At 38.7% G+C, this 19,315-nt stretch overlaps 1 long non-coding RNA gene and 1 pseudogene across 1 annotated transcript; both read right to left on the bottom strand.

Annotated features, from left to right (window-relative positions):
* Positions 1–4,663: 4,663 nt before the first annotated feature.
* Positions 4,664–7,539, bottom strand: LOC113075940 (uncharacterized; annotated as a pseudogene).
* A 10,119-nt stretch (positions 7,540–17,658) lies between these two features.
* Positions 17,659–19,222, bottom strand: LOC113075929 (uncharacterized). Its single transcript, XR_003281065.1, has 2 exons — positions 19,166–19,222; positions 17,659–18,321 (listed from the first exon to the last, which is right to left on the bottom strand). It is a non-coding gene; the product is annotated as an uncharacterized LOC113075929 (long non-coding RNA).
* Between the last annotated feature and the right edge of the window lie 93 nt (positions 19,223–19,315).

Raw genomic sequence — 19,315 nt, 5'->3', positions numbered from 1 at the left:
TGTGCCTCTTTCCAAACATTTGTTTAGGACTCCACAAATGTTTATTTTAGTTAGAAAAACGTATTATTAATTGAAAATATGTATTTGTTGCTTTTGGTATTTCAAAAGACCATTCAAAATTACTTTTATGTATTTTCAATAAAAAAAAAATCTTTTTACTTAAAATCAGTTAATGTAGAGATGAAGCACAATTAAATGTTGCTTAAATTAGTTTTTGGAAAATATTTAGTAAAAAAATATTATAATATTAATTTACAAGTATGCTGGCACTCATGTGCTTGACAGCCCTTTTTTTTCTTTATGCAATTATTTTTCTACTATAAATGTGACAATATTTTATGGAAAATAGTTATGCTGTGGTATAATTTGTTTATTGCAGATGAAGTGCATAGTCTTGAAGGGCATAAGTTTATTTCAAAAGGCACCCCTGATAGTAGCCATAAAAAGATCCTCCTGTAATGGCTCACACAGAGTCCCTGATGAGTTCAGGTATGAAGAGAGTCTAAAACCCACTTTTCTGCATTTCCCTCTGTCCTGATTTAGCCTCTTGTCTGGGCTCCCCTTCGGCCAGCCCGATTCATCTGTCAAAATCGCACCTTTTTGCAGTCTGCGTCTCCTTTTGTCCCAGCTCGCCCTTACACAGCAGGAAAAAAGTAACAAACACAAAGCAATGGAACAAGCACAACAGCGGCATGTTCACTCTATTTTTCGCCTGTTCTTTCAGCCAGAGCCACAGGCCGCTGCACGTATCTGCCACAATGTAGAATTCATGTGACACCCGACTCCAGCACACACTCGCTGACTTTCAGCCGCCCTTGTGTGGAACATAGAGCCAGTTTCAGTTCGTGCTGTTGTTGAAGGGAGAGAAAAATCAGGATTAAAGAAACACAAGCATCCATCTAGTGAAAGTAGATGATTTTATCCAAAATTAAGTGTACTTAAGAAAGTAATCTGTTACAGTATACAACAGTTAGTTCAGGTCACTGTATTTGACAGTCTGAAAGACCATTCAGATTATTAGACTGGAACTGTTGTTAAATTAAGGAAAATAGGGAAAAGTATACAAATAATAATATATAATAATATCTGTAAAAATAGATATATAATGACAAAAACACCTGTACTAGGATGGATACATGCGTTTAAAGCAGCTGCATTATTATTTATATGAATAATCGTATTATGCATGTCAGAATTTATTAACATTTATTAAAATTATATTATAAATATAAAATAGTGAAGTGAAGAAACTTCTTACACATGAACCATGTAAACAAAAACGTTTCCTCATTGAAAGCCATCAAGGTAACTCTTTTTCTGTGGCTACTTTTTGACTAGTAACTTGTGTAGAGTGCAAAGATCAGAGAGAGAGAGAGAGACAGAATACAAAAGAAAAAATGGAGTGAGACGTCAAAATGAATCTTCACAAACAGAAACAGTACACAGCAGATATCTGGCCTAAAGCCATGTAACTTGTAGCTGGAGCGTCTGTGTGACTGCTGTGTCCTTGAAGGCTTCAGGTAAAGATGAAGTGCTGGGAGTTATGGCCACCAGAACGATCACAATGTTTTAATGAACAGTCCTTCCCTTATGAAACAAAAATATGTTGCAGTATATTGGAAATATCATGTAATATATTAGGCATATATTCTTACATATATTTATTTTTTCCAATATATTGCAATATATTGAAAGCGGCAATCATTTGTATATTTTGCAATATATTATATAATATATGTGTCATCAATATATTATTAAATGTATTCAAATATATAAAAAATTAAAAATAAAAATGGAAAATAATATATTACAATATATCACAATATATTTTAAGAAATATATTGGTAAATATATTTTCCTTTCGTAAGGGTTTACACTGTCACGCAAAATGAACACGCGACTCGAACAGTGCTCCCCGTAATCCCGACATTCTTGTGTAAATTGATCTGTAGTTTCAGTGTGTATTTAAACATTGTGGCAAATATACAGTAATTAATTGGATCTGAATGTCTTGTGTCATTCTAGTTTTTCTTCAGCAAATGGCCAGTGAAAATAAGTACTTAACCTTTCAGGAAATATTAATCATCAACATGAGGTGGAAAGAACTATAAATGAGTTCTTGCAACCCTATTTACAATAAATAAATAAATAAAAATAAACTTTTTAGGGCATATATAATTCTAAATATTTTATGATAATACATTGCATATCATCAAAATAACGTTTAATCAAAATGACAATGTTTGAGTCAAGATCTGAGATATTACCATTTTGGCATGTTATAGTAAGACATAGAAGAAATAAATATTATTCCGGAGAAAAATTTGTTATTTTTGCACTTCTTTAAAGAATTACAAACTGGTTCAAAAGTCTGTGAAAGCTGAAGAATATGAAATAAATCTAAATGCAAAATTTGGTATTATCATTTAGAAATGTTCAACCAGTAATTTCTGTTAGAATTTATTACAGCATATACAGTACCAGAGTATATAAAAAGTACATTTTTATTCACAAGCCTAAGTATTAATGTGACAAATTGCCCTTTGGCAGATTTTAGGGTAAATTGATCAGCTTGTTGCCTCACGGATTCAAAAGAAATACATACAAAATAATTATAATATGAAATATGATGTTTATTGTTATGTTTATTTAACATTATTGTTTAATTGTTTATTGTTAAAAAAATAACTAAATGTATTGTTGTGGTAGCTATATACAGTGTGTGTGTGTGTGTGTGTGTGTGTGTGTGTGTGTGTGTGTGTGTATGTGTATATATATATATATATATATATATATATATATATATATATATATATATATAGAGAGAGAGAGAGAGAGAGAGAGAGAGAGAGAGAGAGAGAGAGAGAGAGAGTTTTCGGTATACCTGTTGACCACTTTTAGTGAGTATCAGATCCAGGTCAGTGGTACGTCCTGCCAAAAAATCTCATATAGCTCCCCTGGAAGCTTTATGGGAAACACAGGAAGGAGCGATAAATTAATCATTCCTTACCTCAGTGATTGACTACTTTATATGCGCTGGGATGCAAAGACAGATTTCTTTGCAATAGAAATGAGGGTAGACTGGTACCCAAGGAAAACATTTTCATTAAAATGTGTAACCTCATGTCACTGGCAGGGAAAGCCTTAGGGATCCAGAGGAAATTTCCCTTTATGAGAGCATATAAACCAGCAGACGTTGTCATGTTAGTAGTTGGACAGCATGAGTGCAGTAGTATAGTATATGTATATAGTATATGTATATAGTATATCAGTATATGTATATATTTACATTTTGGTTAATTTTCTCAGAATAAAGCTGTCTTAGATTCTACAATGGTGTCTGAGACCTACCTGTCCACTTAGCTCAGTTCACCCTCATCTTTAACTTATATGAACACTCAATTTTGCAAACAGTTTAAGCTATCATCTACTCCCACTGTGGAGGAAACCTTGAAAAGCGCTTGGGGGCAAGACTGTACCTGTAGAGACTGTAGTGTAGATGTGAAAAAGGATCTGACAGGCCCCAAAACGCAGAAAATCGATGCATTTGTGAATGAATGCGTGAGCTCATAAAATGTGACACAAGGACTCAGAGGCCTTGATTTTCTCCATCCGATTTGTCTTTCACAAGTTCATGTGACATTTAGAAAAAGAGAACATCTCTGACTTGTCTCTTCACATTGTGTCTGAGTGGGGCCAGCTGCCAGATTGAGGAGGAGCGCAGGGACGAAGGCAGGCGCTCTGCCGGTGACATCCTGTCCACTCCTGTCACCTCCCGCTGGACAGCACCTCGGCTGTGCCACCCTGTTTCCCCAGGCTGGTGTGATCCACCAGGCTGCTGGCCTGCTTTAGCCCTTGAGCCCTTTGCTCTGCTCACCCTGCCCAACACCCCCATGTTATCAGGCTGGCAGGAGCTGTCCCTCCCTTTCTGACTTCATTCAGCATAGGCAAGATATCATATGAGTGGACTCTGGGGTCAAGTCTACTTAGACCCTTATTAATACTCTTTCAGAGGGAATATGCATCATCCTGACTTGCTACATTGGATGTCTTGTGCACTGTGCCAGTAGCTATTCATGCCTTTCCGTTGAATGTAATCACTAACAAATATTATTTAGAATCTGAAACATTAATTTGCACAGATTTTTTGTAATCCCCCCGCCTTAGTTTAAAACAAGAAGGCATACATGCTTACACCAGTCCTGAGCAGTTGTTAACGTGAGTGAAAAGTGAATGCTACAGTTCTTAATACAGTCATATTAAAAAAGTTAAATGATTCTTGAGGCATGGGAAAAAACGTCCCATATACTTACCTGCTTTATATATATATATATATATATATATATATATATATATATATATATATATATATATATTATCAATATGTATTATCAGCTATATTTCACTTTTGAAATTAATCTGAGATGATCAATAGAATTTTTTTGCAAAACATTTTTGTTTCCTTTTTCTCTGTATTTTATGAAACTTGATATTACATTATTACTCAATACTCTTAAAACTGCAATGTAAATTTAAAATATGTTATGATTTATGTATTTTGTTATTTTTGTTTGTGTGTCTGTATTAAACAAGATTTTAGATACACCGTCTGGTGCACCTGGACATATCATCAGTGATGTAACCTAGGATCACGGGGGGTTTCGGGTCTTTCAACAATCAGACCCCCTCCTCTAGGCGACCCAGCTGGGGTGATCAGGTCCCAGCTTATGTCCAGGTAGCGCTACTACCCTACACGCCATACCTCAACTCTCCTGATCCACAGCCACCTTGATGCTACTTCTGCAGCATCAGTGGCCAACTTGATGGCCCTTCGCTGGCTCGCCCCTGTGATGCCAAGCATTTTGTAGGCCCTGCAAAGGGATTGGCCCACAAACCCTCGACATCCCACTTTGACGGGTTGGCATATTGCCCGCCACCCATTGCTCTGGCAACCCTCCACAAGCTGGGAGTACTTTGCCCTCTTTCTTTCATTGGCCTCCTCCATACGGTCCTCCCAAGGCACTGTGAGCTCCAAGAGAATTACCTGCTTGGAGGCCTCTGAGGTGAGCACAATGTCTGGCCTCAATGTTGTTATGGCAACTGCCTCAGGGAACTTCAGCTGCTTGCTCAGATCAACTGACAGCTCCCAGTCACGCGCCGTTGCCAACAGGCCAGAGGAGGTGCCCCGGGCAGCTAGTGTTGACTTCTCCCCAGCTCTGACAAAAGCTGTGGTCTTCACTGGGCGTAGGCTCTTGCTGTGGCTAATTCCACTGCAGATAGAATCTGCTATGGCTTTTAGGCTTCACCATGGGCTTTTGGACAGTAGCTCAGGATGTGTTCCAATGTTCTTGTCTTCTGGCAGAGGGGGCATGCTGGTGTCTTCACATTTCTCCAGGATGGACTTGGCAACACGTCATAGACCGCCTGGTTCAGGAACTTTATCCTGTAGGGTTCAGCCTTCCAATGCTCAGTCCATGTGACTTTGCGCTCCGCTGTTTGCTCCCATCTTGTCCAGGCGCCCTGTTGCTGCATCCCAGCCATCTGTCAAGCTCGCCTCTCCTCAACTCCTGCACGCACCTCCTCCAGAATCAGCGACCTCCTCTCTTTCCCTTCTGCCTTGTCGTAAGCGAGGAGTTCTTCTGCTGCCCAGGCCAGCTCTCCTCTGTGCCACTGAGCCCACCAAAACCTTTTGCCGTAGCCTTGATTCTGTGTCGTCCACTGGCACGGCAGCCCTCCACTTCCTCCCTGTCCTGACCTCAGTCTCAGCCTGGGCAACCTTTGGATCACTGGAATCCCGATACTGTAGGACCTCCCTGGACCGTGTCAACATGAACTCCTCGCTCAGGCTGCTCATGGGAAGCTTCAGCTTGTTGTTCTGCCCATATAGAGCGATGCTGCTCAGGCTTCCCAGCCACCTGCGCAGGAACCTGCTGATCCTCATCTCAAAACCTTCCACCGTTGAAATGGGGACTTCATACACCAGGAGGGGCCATAGGATCCGAGGGAGAATACTGTGCTGGTAAATCCAGGCCTTGAACTTGCCAGGAAGGCCAGACTTGTCCACCACGGCCAGCCAGGTCTCCAGGTCTTGGTTGGTCGCTTTTGTGGAAGCTGCATCTCGCAGGCTGCAATTGAACACCTTCCCCAGGCTCTTAACAGGTTCCTTTGTCAGTGATGGTATCTTGGTGGTGCCAAGTGAGAAGAACTTGTCAGTAACCTTTCCTTTCTTCAGCACGAGGGACCTTGACTTTGCCAGCTTGAAGTTCATTCGAGCCCAGGACATCAGCTCCTGAAGGCCATTCAGGATCCACCTGCAGCCTGGGACAGATGTTGTGGTCACTGTCAGGTCATCCATGAAGGCTCGGATGGGTGGCTGTATAACTTCAGACTTAGAGAGGGACCCCCTACACTGCATTTCCACAGATTACACCAGCATGTTCATGGCGAGTGCAAAAAGGATGACTGAGATTGTACAGCCAGTGATGATCCCTTTCTCAAGCTTGTGCCAGTGTGAGGTTGTTGTTCCGGAGGAGACTCTCAGATGGAAGTTGGCATAGTAGTCCAGGATGAGGTCTCTGAACTTCTTCGGGGTGTGATGCCGGTTCAGTGCCTCTTCGACCAGTTTATGGGGTATGGATCCATAGATTTGCGGTCCTCCTTGCTCTCTGGCTTCCCTGATAAGCTGAGTGACCATGCCTGTATGCTCCAGACATCCAGGTACCTCTGGGGTTCCTCCCTTCTGGACTGATATAGGAATTCTTCAGGAGGTAGTCTGTCAGTCGCCCGGGAAATGAGGCTGAAGAAGATCTTTCCTTCAACACTTAGCAGTGAGATGGTCCGGGACTGATCGATTTTCTGAGACTTCTCCTCCTTCGGGATCCAAACACCCTCTGCCTGTCTCCACTGGTCTGCTACCCTTCCCCTCCTCCAAATCACCTTCAGGATCTTCCAGAGTCTGTGGAGTAGTCTTGGACAGTTCTTATAAACCTTATAAGGTACTCCACTGGGCCCTGGAGCGGAGTTTGCCCTTCCCCTTCAAACCACCTCCTGGATCTCCTTCCAACCGGGCTCTTTCCCGTCAAAGTCCAGAGCCGGTGCAGGTGGATTGATCAAGAACCTGCAGGGCCCTAGGTCTTGCTCTCTGTACTCATCACTGTAGGATTGCTTGGGGTGGTGGTCAACCTCAGCCTTGAAGCAGGTGAGTTGGCCGCTCCGCTTCTGTCCTAGCAGCTGTTTCGTAAATCCAAATGGGTTCGCTAGAAAGGCAGCTCTCCTCCTGGACCTCTCCTTCCTCCTCCTCCTATGCCCCTCCGCTCTCCTCAAAGTCATCAGCTTTTTGTGGCTTATGCTGCATAGCTCCGCAAGCGGTCCCCTCTCCTCTTCACTTGCAACCTTGAACTGCTGCCTCAAGGTCTTCAGGTCCTGCCTGAGCTGATGGATTTTACTTGCTCTGTTGTTCGTGGTATAAGGGGGCTTCGATGCTCGCTTCTCCTCAAGTCCAAACCTCTCTGCAGCTAGGCTGATGATGATTGTAGTCATCGTTTTGAGACGTTGATCAGCTCTCCAAGATGGTATCTGCGTCTTTGTCAAACTGACGCCACTCCTTCTCCTTGCTAGCTTTGGGCCACTTCACCCGACGATGTTCTGATGTCCTGTGTGCATTAGGTGGTTGCATCACCTGGAGGCTCCGGGCATGGTGGGGTGACTTCGGGCCTGGCTCCTCCTGCGTCTCACCAGGCGTAGTTCCTGTGCGCTGTGACTCTACCTCCTTCTGTATACACTTCCTCTTGGCCATGTCGGTTCTTGCATATCTTGCCACATTTGCATTCCATTGTCATTGTCATGTTTTCATTGCCATATGTGGTCATCCTTTGATCCATCCTGTGGGATTCTCTTCCGCCCCCCCTATCGGGAATCCCTAGGGGTATATCTCCTAAACAAAATGTTGTGTTTTTAAAATATGTTTACTATCACATTTTCACAGCTGTGTCCCTTTTAAAACGTGCTTTGAAAGCATTTTAAATCAGGCAATGTCCTCCATCATCCTGATCTTTTCCCTCCCATGACTTTAAAAATGTAATTCATTTAATAGTTTAGTTTTTTTCACAAGCATATTGTGTAAAGCCTCATTCATATTGTAAATAAATTGTCTGGCTGTTGTTACAATTCAGTAGATGGACCTGAAAATCAGTTTCTATTATTTATTTATATTAGTTGAATGATAGATTTTCCAGTATTTAATGATACATATTATACATATTTTTCATGACAGTACACGTTTTTTTGTAACTGAGGTACAACAAGAATTTTTTTTTTTGTGCTTGTGTACTGTAGCCAGTTGCTCCCCTGTACTCAAAAATCCGTGAAACTGGTTTTAATCTATTGACATTTGAATTGATGTTTTTCTTTGACTGATCATAGCTTCCTGTTGTCGTTTCTGTTTCTATTAAAACATGTTGTACCTGCTCTGCCGGAATGGGCTGTCTAAACACAGAGTGCTTACTCAAACACACTGAGGAGCCCGGGGAGATGGAGAGAGACAGGAGCCGCCGAACCACAGACATGCCAAAGCTCTTGGCGCGTGCCAAATCAGTTACATGTCTCCTACTTATCTCTCTCCTCAAATCTGTCTCTCCATCTCTCCTCTGAGATGCTCAATGCCAGCCATGCTGCCAGTGCCAGAGTGCTGATGCCAAGTAGAAATGACACCGGCTCTCCCCACGGATCGACTTAATTAGACCGGCCTAGTCCCCCACGGTCCTCGTGGAAGCAGGGACAAAGGAAGTTTTTGTCATTTGGGGTGTGTGTGTGTGTGTGTTTAACTATTTCCAGCAGATGCTCCAAAGCATCCCGACTCTTTCATTGAGTTCCAGTATCATTTAAGTGTCATTGAGAAGTGACATCACTTAATTTTAGCAGCTCCCAAAGCGCTTTTGCAACAGGAACAGCCTTGTATGCCGGGACTACAAGGTATTTTTACATTCTTTTATCAAACAAAGCAGTTGGAAACTAGGGAAAACATTAAGATCAAACCTTTGTTCACTGTGATGCCAGTCAATAGGTATTTAATCTTCTCCGGAAACTGTAATGAAGAAGTCAAGTGGCATGTGACCCTTCTGTCTGATCAGGGCACAGGCTCTGTTATAGTCTGGTCCTTGACCTTCACCTACTGGAACACCCCGGATTCTTGTCTGAAAGTCCTTGGGATACTGTATGTGATCTCACCAGACATGTTAGGAAGTTCTCCTAAAAATTTCTGTGTGTCAGATTAATTTTGAGCAATGCTCATTTAGGGGTCTGGGCAAACTCAAAAAAATTATAGGCGTCTGTACTCAAACACAATCAATCTTAGCTTTCGTCGGACATCAGGATGCAGATTAGACTTCAACGAATATCTTGGGAAGTGCTGCAATGTAGATTGCAAGATGATGTCATAGATATGACAAAATTTGATTGGCATGCAGTCGCTTTGAGACTGTCACCCTTCAGGAATGTGAGATCACTCTAATTGGGGTGTGACATAGACAACTGCATTATCAAACTGTGCAATGACTTCCCCCAGAGCGCCATTGTGTTTGGCGAGAGTTTGGAGATTGACCAGTGGGACAGCTTCCTCTTTTTTAATTGCTCTCAACAAGTGAAGCAAAAGGACCAATTATAAGATCTTTTGACACACTGGAATTGGCAGCTATTGCCCACAATATACTAGCGTTTCACAAGTTGTGTGATTTTTAATAACAAGCACAGCAGGTTGTCATGACTGACTGATATCTGGTTGGAGCAGGGATATTTAAACTATTGCTTTTGCTGAAATGCTTTATATTTAGAATATACTACTCTTCAAAAGTGTTGGGTCATTTTATTTTATTTTTTAAAGAAAGTAAAATTTTATTAGCCAAGGATTTGAGCAAAAGTGATAGTAAAGACATTTAACAATTCACAAACAACATGATATTTCATGTCATGCATTCCAAAATATATATTGTTTTATTACATAATGATATTATAATTCTGAAATATTTTGTATTTTTATATTTGTATTTAATAAAATCAAAAATATTGAAGAAATTGAATGTCATCATGTAATGAATGAAATTATTTATTTGGAAATATTTTATATAATATATTCTCTTGTGGTGAACCATTATATATATATATATATATATATATATATATATATATATATATATATATATATATATATATATATATATATATATATATATATAATGGTTCACCAGAAGAGTATATATATATATATATATATATATATATATATATATATATATATATATATATATATATATATATATATATATATATATATATATATATAAAATAAATAAATAAAATATTATTATTATTATTCTTTTTATTTTATCATATAAAAATATCTGGTTACCCAGACCTTATTTTTTAGAGTGTATTTTTACTCAGACTCTTACTTTTTATACCTTTCTCCCAGCTTTAATCTTCCTATACATGAAAGTTTGCTCTCAGGTGTCAAAGTCATTTTCCTGGTAATAAGTTTGTGAGGGTCAGTTTTTTTCTTCCTTTTTTTTTTTTTTTTTTTGCGTGGGATTTAATTAATGATCCAAAGACTTCTCCATTGTGATCTGAGCAAATTAATAATAAATCAAAAGGGGAGATTTGTCAGGGAAGGAACATCTGTTTCTTACAAGCGTTACAACATGACTGGCGCTGGCCTGCACCGTGGCCGCGTGGAGACGGTAGGAGTCCTGTGCTCTGGAGCCTCTTCATTTGCTGCTCCACTGAAGGTGAACAAGGAGCTTTCTAATGGGTCTGTGATGTTAATAAAAAAAAAAAGAAGAAAAAAGAATGACTGCCGCTCTCCTGCAATTTCACCGGAACCCCTTTTTTGCTTTTGCGTGTCACTGTCCTTAGTCTATGGTTTGTTAGGCAGGGCACCCATACTGCTGTGTCAGTGCTTTACTGGATGATTAATGCAAGCGAAAGCATTCATAAGGCATGGACAAAATGATCTTCTTTTCAGCAGAGTTGAACAGCGTACCCTTTGTGTACATAAAGCCAAGCATCCAGGCATACAAGACTGTAGAGGAGGGGTCTCGTGCAGTAAGTCATCATGTCATTAACTGATGCTATTTCTCTTCACACGTTGCTGTGTTTGAATCATTAGAGAGTGTCTTAATCTTATTGTTAGACTTTATTTTCAGTTTCTCTCAAACCTGGACATTATTTTCATGTCCTGCTGAGAGGGAATAAAATGGGTCACTAAAACAAAACATAAAAAATGTGCTTTCATATTACACCAGGCTAAACAGACCCATATGCCACCCGTGGATAATACGCCGCATGAGGTGTCGCTCTCCGGTTATTACTGAGAAAAGTACAGCTGAGACAGTTATAGTCTAGATTCCTAGGATATGTATGCTTGCGATGTGCAAGGGCAAAACTCAACCTCACTTAGACGTGAGGATAAAATGTGATTTCTTTACAACTAAATGCGCCACATGACACTTATGCACTTTGGTGGGAAGTCACGGTGGCAGATTAGATTGAAATTCCATGTAATCTTTCCCTCACACAAATATGCCACCCACAGAGGTGCACGGCGTCCTCTCAGCCCCCACGGGAGATGTGTCGGGTCATTGTAAAGCCAAATATATCAGCATTTAGCCCAGGATGTACTCCATTCCTGGAGCACGCGGTTTTACGGCAAGGCCACGGAAGCTAATGTCCCCCAGCTCCCTTTGAAAAAAGCTTCCTCGTTGCCATTCATCAGCTTTCCTAGGAAGCGGGCATTGGTTCCACTCTCTGGTTTAATTGTTAATGCTAATTGCTATTTATTGGATCAGATGCAAATGATAGGCCAGCCAAAGTGAAATTTTATGATGAGTGAACTCCCCCTTTCGCACAAATTGAAAAAGTGAAACAAGAAGAAGATGAAATGAGGCGAGGAGGGTCTTAATAGTGGCTTTTTAATGGGGAAGGCAAAATTAAGACTGATTTACGCGGCCGGATACCTTGTTTTCCCTCATCAGCCCATTTGGCAAGAAAAATGGAAAAGTAATTGTTCTGCTTTTTTTGATGCAAGACCTCAAAACATTATTTATTGACTGAAATTAATTGATGTTTATCCTATATTCACACGGAACATGCTCTATCAGAGTAATGAAGTTCAGCACCTCATTTCGCCACCTGCAGTTTGCTCTGGAGGAGGGTGGAGGCACTTTGAGTTCTCCTGAACCATGCCCTCATTTCCTAGTTGAGTTGGCTTGATACTGACCATACAGACATACAGAAAGTATCATGCCTTTCCAGAGTCCTGCCTCAGTTTGATACTTCATATTTGGATTTGGATTTTCAAGTGTGGGCACTTTTGGCAATGTGGAATTTTAGAAAATAAACTTTCTTAAAACACACTTTTCCCACTTTTAAAAGTTGCATTTTTATTAGTTAATACATCACAGTAAAGCTTAAAGCTGCATGTACATTTCCACCACATCTCAAATAATGTTTAATTGCATACCATGATGGAAATTACATTTTTTAATTAAAACAGTCTTACATATTTTAATTCAATTTTAAATGTTGTTTTTTTATAACAATGTTTTCATCTCAAATATGTTTTGAAAGTAACTTTATTATGGCAAACTTGTGAGTTGTAATGGAAATGATGTTACAGATGAAGTTATGTTTTGTCTAAAAATTGTCTTAATTCAGTTTTTGTTTAGATTATTATAGCATTTAATACTTTTGTGGACGATTATCCTAGTTTAAAAATATATGAAGGAGGCAAGGTAATTGTTTTAGACAGTTTTAATCTATTATCTAACAGAATTCTTTCATAAACATTTATTGGAAAAGGGAGTAAGTTTTTATTTTTTTCTATTTTTATTTTTCATCACTTGTTTGAGATGCACACTTGAGTCAAACAGATTTAATCTTAAAAGTTATTACTATACTGTAAGTGCAGTCCATAATAGCTTCCAGGCTGGTTAGTACTGCAAGTGATTATAATCAATATAACCATGTGTATTTACAATGCAAGACAAATAGCTCAGTTTAAAATGTTAGAAATGGCATTAAATCGCTAGAAACTTACTGAATTTTATCTGTCTAAAATGTATTCTTTTTCCCGTAATGAATTAATTTGTGGTCATTTTTCCTTCAGCCTAATGATTGGTGATGTCAAGCTACCAAATTCCAAGCCTCACCAATCACAGTGATTTAACGTTTCATTGCCCATTGCCAAATTTGAGGATGTGACGCCCCTTCTGGCTTGTGTATCCAGGGAAGCCCACTCTGGGATGTGAGCACAGATGCGCAATGGTTCAAGCATGCAAACACAAGTGAAAAGCAATTTTTGTTAAAGGCAGGCCACACTGACCTTCCATATTCTAGCTCTAACCCTCACAATCCCGTCAGCCGTTACCGCTGTCTGTATCGTTCCCTATCTCACCTTTTTGAAAGATTAAAATATTCTCTGCACTGCTGCCAGGTGTACGCCTTGCCAATTAAAATTCAATCCAATCGCGTGGTGCCTGAAAAAGGCCTCTGATTTAAGGAAAGAGAGTGTTTCCCCCACCATGTGATCTGCAGTTAGTTATTTCACAGTCCATTAACGAGCTTATGTTGACCTCGTGACCTCTGAGCCAACAACACCGAATCCATTATCATCACAATGCAATAGCTGCCGGTCCAGGGTACATGACAATGGGCCCAGGAAATCCAATGTTAGCACTTAGCAATGGTAAAAAGGCAGAAACCTTTTCCCCCTCTTCCTTTCTTTTGTCTTTCTCTGCTTTCAGGTATAGTTATTAATATAGCCAAACTGTAATTTTCATCATTATCATTCAAAAGGAACCGAGAAGGACAATAAAATGGCTTTGCAAAGTGATGAAAAGTGCTGACGTTTGGGGTTTTCGCAGCATTTCCATTAGGTGGAAAGCAAATGCTGGTACCAGTTGTACGTGACTGAGTGTGTGAATGCAACAGAATGGGAGATTTGGTGGAGAAATCTAGAGGCAAATGGAGTTATCATGTTCGGGGGGGGGGGGGGGGGGGGGGGAGTTGGTGACATGAACTTCCTGCTGTGATCTTGTTATGTTTGACGACATCTCGGGGAAATAATAATAATTGATTGAGGTCCACACAGAATCAAACGCACTTTTAGCAAAGTCTAATTGAGATATAAAAAGATTATCAAATAAAAAGACAGATGTTGTTTGTAAATACATAGCAGTTTGTAAATAAAAAGCAGTCAAAATTTGTAGCACTTTTTTATTGTAATTTGGTAATTATAGTTAATAACAAGTAATTAAGAATTTAATGGTCCTGATGAAAGATACATTTACTAACTCAAAACATGTAAAGTAACAATGTCCCATTAGTTAATAACATAAATAATGAGCATTAATTATTAATTAATGTTAACTAATATAAATAACTGATCTTAACAAAGGGAACCTTCCTGTGAAGTGTTACCAATATTTTTTATATATTAGAGTTATATATAAATGTTTCTATATTTATGTATTTATTCTGTTTAATATGTTTCTGCATAATATATTGATTTACTGTAAGGTATGGAAAACATTTAATATTGCATCAAGTTCTGCTTTGCTTTTTTAATGTTTTCCTGTACAGAAATAATGTGTTTTCAGTCAATCACTAATGTAAGTGTATGACTAAAGATCTCTTTGTGATGATATTGCATAATGATTTTGACTAAGTTGACAAAGTAATTTAAGTTAATTAGAATAACAGCTATTATGACATTGTGGACATGCATTTAATTCTCTCCTTTGAGCTGAGCCAGTCATTATGACTTTCACCATGGCCTGCCATCCCCATCTTTGTACAGCTATTGATTGGCAGCTGGTTTAATGCCATAGATGTTGCTAAGATGACAGGGGAAGCAGTTCATATGTATTTCAGCACAAGAGGGGAAGCAAGCCTGTATAGCCTGTAAAGTGCAAACAGCGTCAGCACAAATGAGTCTAGTATTAGAACCTACCATATTTAACCTGAAAAGAAAAAAAGAAAAAGACATTAACAAACTTCGACTGACCCTGACCAGCCTTTCTAGCTGCAAACCTGCCCCTTCTCAATCCCCAGAGCCCTGGCTGCCCCCCCCCCCAAACCCCAGCAGAACTGCTACATCCTCTCTCCCCTTCACCTCCTCCTTGGCGGTCTGCACTTTCACAAAAATGGTGCGAGAATGTTTGGGGTGGGGAGTGAACGGCACGACAGTGAAATTGATATCCCTCCCTGTCCTCTTCCCAGGCAATATGTTGCCTTTCTGGGACTTATCAATGTGATTGATGGGAGTGGCAAGCAGCAGGAGGGACCTCTGCTTTAATCAAACCCACCACCCTCAACAAATTGGACAGTGGTGGACTAACAAGTCAGATACTAAGAACGCTCTCCCCCTCCCTCAACTCCAGATCCTATAAACCCCCTTCTCCTCTTCCCTTCCCCAAAAGTTATCCTTTGAAAAACTCCTTTGGCAGACAGGATGAGGAGGGTGGGGAGGGTGCGTACGAAAGACGAGAGGGAGAAAGCATGAGTAAGCTATAGAACAAGACAAAAGAGGGCAGCAAGAGAACAGAGTATTATCATAAGACTCTGCTACAGAGGAGACATTTGTCCTGAAATCTCAACAGAATATTAAAGGAATATTTCATTACTCCTTTGAACAACAAATTGAATTTTATATTTCTTGCTACTCTCTTTATATATATTTTTTAATGTGTGTGTGTGTGTGTGCACGCGTGTGTGTGTATGTAATATACACACACACACACACACACAAAGTGAAAGTGAGTAAAAAAGAAATGTGAATATTAAGCATATTCTATATTTGCAATCAATTCTAAAAGCAAATAATTACAATATTATTTAGATAGACAGATATAAGTACGTTTCAAATTCTTTAAACTCGGTGATGTTGGTATTCCCAGCATGCACCATGGCTTGAATAATTGAATAATTTATTAACAACGATACAATTGAGCAAACTTCAAATATTTAGATCCATATTTAGACTGTATTTAATATATAAAACACACATTAAAGCTTACTACAAAAAAAAATTTTTTGGCAATGCTCTGTGTTTTCCAGAAGAAAAACAAAATCAGATAGGTTTGAAGTGATACGAGAGTGAGTAAATGAGTAGAGTGAACAATGCCTTTAGCAAAGTCTTGCATATTTTTATTATTATTATTATTTTTTTTATCATGATGAACCTTCTCTCCCAAATAACTTACTGTAAACAACATTTGATAAGCATTGCTCAGAACAAATTCTAATCGTATTTATTAATATTGCCCATTGAGAAAGTTACCCATCCAATTTTTCCTAATTATTTAAAACGTAGCCGTACCAGTATGACACATTTGCAAAATGTACAACGTGATAAATCGTTTGTCATTTTATTTCAGTTTGATACAGTAATGCTGTGTGGGGAGAAATGTACTAAAGCTCCAGTACTTTGATGAAATGATTACAGAAACATCCATTATAATAATGATGTTACTACAGCTGACACAGGAGTCTGCTTTTAAATTTGATTGTAAAGCAGGTCCAGGGAGAGATTTTCTTATTTAACTTCTCTCTTATTAATATTTCAGTAATATTGAAGATGCATGAGAAATATTCACTTAGCTCGTGGCCTCGGGCATTTGATTTAATGCGGTACAACACAGTGGTTGCATTACACTCAAAAAAATGCTGGGTTGTTTCTGTAAACAAATTGTTGGGTTGATTGTGCTGGGTCAAAAAGTTGGGTTGTTTGGGGTACTGTAAACACATTATTGGGTTGCTCATGCTGGGTAAAATGATTTGTAACGGGGTCATTCACAAATAAACAGTTGGTTGGGTTATTTTGACCCAGCAACTGGTTTATTACTTTTTCATTATTTGCGGAACTTTCTGGATTCTTCACTTCTGACTGGAGGAGGCACGCATTCGGAGCTGGCAGTGTTTTATGGTAAGTTAATATGAATGTTTACCTATATTTTTAATAAGTTGTGGTAACAGCAAGCTGATTTCACTGTTCAACATACAGTCTTTGATGTGGAAGTGTGAGGGGTAACGTATTTTTTCTGTGAAACATTAAATAGACACTGCTAGCCGGTTAGATTTTTTGACAAAATGCAGCATCCTTAAATCCTTAGTTGTAAACCAGCTAGACTATAAATGCAGCCTTTTTGAAATATGCTGTTTAAATTGTAAATTAATCACGTAATTATTATCGTATTCATTGTGGACGTTGCGTATTTAAAAGTGAGGAAAGCGTTTTGTATGAAATCCATAGGGCCTACAAGCGCAGTAAGTTACCCTGCTAACAACATTACGTAACTGTTACGTAACTGCGACGTAATCTGGTGACCAAAGTTTCGTCGTGGCGACGTAACTAGTTACGTCGTGGCAACCGGAAAAGTGAAAGGTGCGTATACGTCGCCACAACGTAACATTGTGATGTTGCCAGTAAGTAACTGCGACGTCGTGGCAACGTCGCGGATCGGTGGTCGTGTGCTGGTAATCAGTTGGTCATTTTTTTATAATTATTCTATGGGCGGACATGCAGCACTTGAACCTAATTTATGTCCTCATATGCCCAAACTAATTTAAAGGCTGTTTCAGTAGCTGTGAATGATGAATACTCAAAATGAATTCAGTTAATTTATTAACAAGCAAATATGAACAGTAATACACCCAGATTATTAATAAAAACAGGATATACAGCGACATATGAATGAAAGCATTCAGCCCAAACAGAAGCACATAGATTGAGATATATTAATAATAAATACATTTCCATATATTTAAATATCTATACCCTTCTGTAAGCATCCGGGGTCAAAACATTATGCACAAACATGCAAGTCTTAGTAAGCACTCAGCACATTGCATTTAAATATTATCATTAACAATAAACACATTTATCAACTAATCACAAGCTCCCACAATAATACATCAGCTAATCACACCCTTAACCAAACCACTACAAATAATTCATTGAAAATAATATGCAATAGCTTATGAACAGATGTATTATACCAAATCAAGTTTAATGAATCTCACACCTATCATTACAGCATTATGGCCAGTTCACACTGCCACAAAAATATATCTAAATATATATATAATATATCTTACTTTCTCTATTCTTGCAATATTCATGTGTTCGTGTCCCCGAGTAATATCTGCATTCCCCGAAGTCTGAAGAGAACACAATATGCTAGTAGACAGCAATCCTCGTGAGAGAGAGGTCTGGTGTGGAAGGTGGATCTGGAACTGACTTCTCTTGATTATCTGTCTTCACAAACTGCCCTGAAATACAGTTCAAACATTAACAATGATTGTTATAAATGTAATGTAAGGCTCTTACATTCATAATGCTCATTTTGGAAATATAGTTAATATCAGTAATATGCAGCATGCACGATACAAGGAAGTGGTCAGTAACAACACTTTGAGGTATGATATCTATATCAGTAAGGCTACCCTTTAAGAAAAAATAAAATGAATAAATTAAGTTGTGTTATGCATTCAAATAGTTAGACATGCTAAAATACAGAATTTGTTAACAATAATAATAAAAAATAATATGCTGGGGAAAAAATAAACATTTCATAGGGCCCTAAACATGTTTTTTTTTTTTTTTTACTTTTAATAAATTGATGTGAAAATGCATGTTCTACGAAAAAGGAGTAGAGAAAAATGAAATATTTATTTTATCATTGAGGATTTCTTTAAAAAAAAAAAAAAATCTCGTCTCGCTCTCATGAACTCTCGTGTCTCGTCTCGTCTTGTGGGATAAGTGTCTCGTCACAACCCTAGTAGCCAGAGCAAGAGATACATTAGATTTCTTTTGCATGTCTGACAGTGTAACATTAAGCTGAAGTATTTCTAATGAGTTAAACCTGTATCCTGTTTTCTGGGTAACATTGAGAATATCACTATATATTGTTGCAACACCTCCACCACGACCAGTCTGACAGGGCTCATGCTTATAACAGTAGTTTGGTGGAGTTTAGACTAATGCTAAATCAAAAATGCCTATCAAAATTAACACTGGAACAAACACAATCTTTACTGATTGGACAGCACAAGTACTTCTATTTGAGCATGTAGAACAAAAGTCATCATAGCAGTTATTTGAGAATTGGCTTACTAGTCACATGGAGCGAAGTGTCCTGGAGATGTTGTCCAACAGGAGATCTAAAAAGCCTAGGACGCTCCCAGAAAAGATTCCAATTATTAACAAAAAGCAGTTTCTGTTCTTTACACCATGACAATAACCATTCATTTTAAAGCAAAAAGT

This window comes from Carassius auratus, unplaced genomic scaffold, assembly GCF_003368295.1.
Source record: "Carassius auratus strain Wakin unplaced genomic scaffold, ASM336829v1 scaf_tig00018063, whole genome shotgun sequence".
Classification (NCBI taxonomy): Eukaryota; Metazoa; Chordata; class Actinopteri; order Cypriniformes; family Cyprinidae; genus Carassius; species Carassius auratus.
Note: the sequence above shows the minus strand (reverse complement) of the source record. Positions and strands in the feature narration are given on the sequence as shown.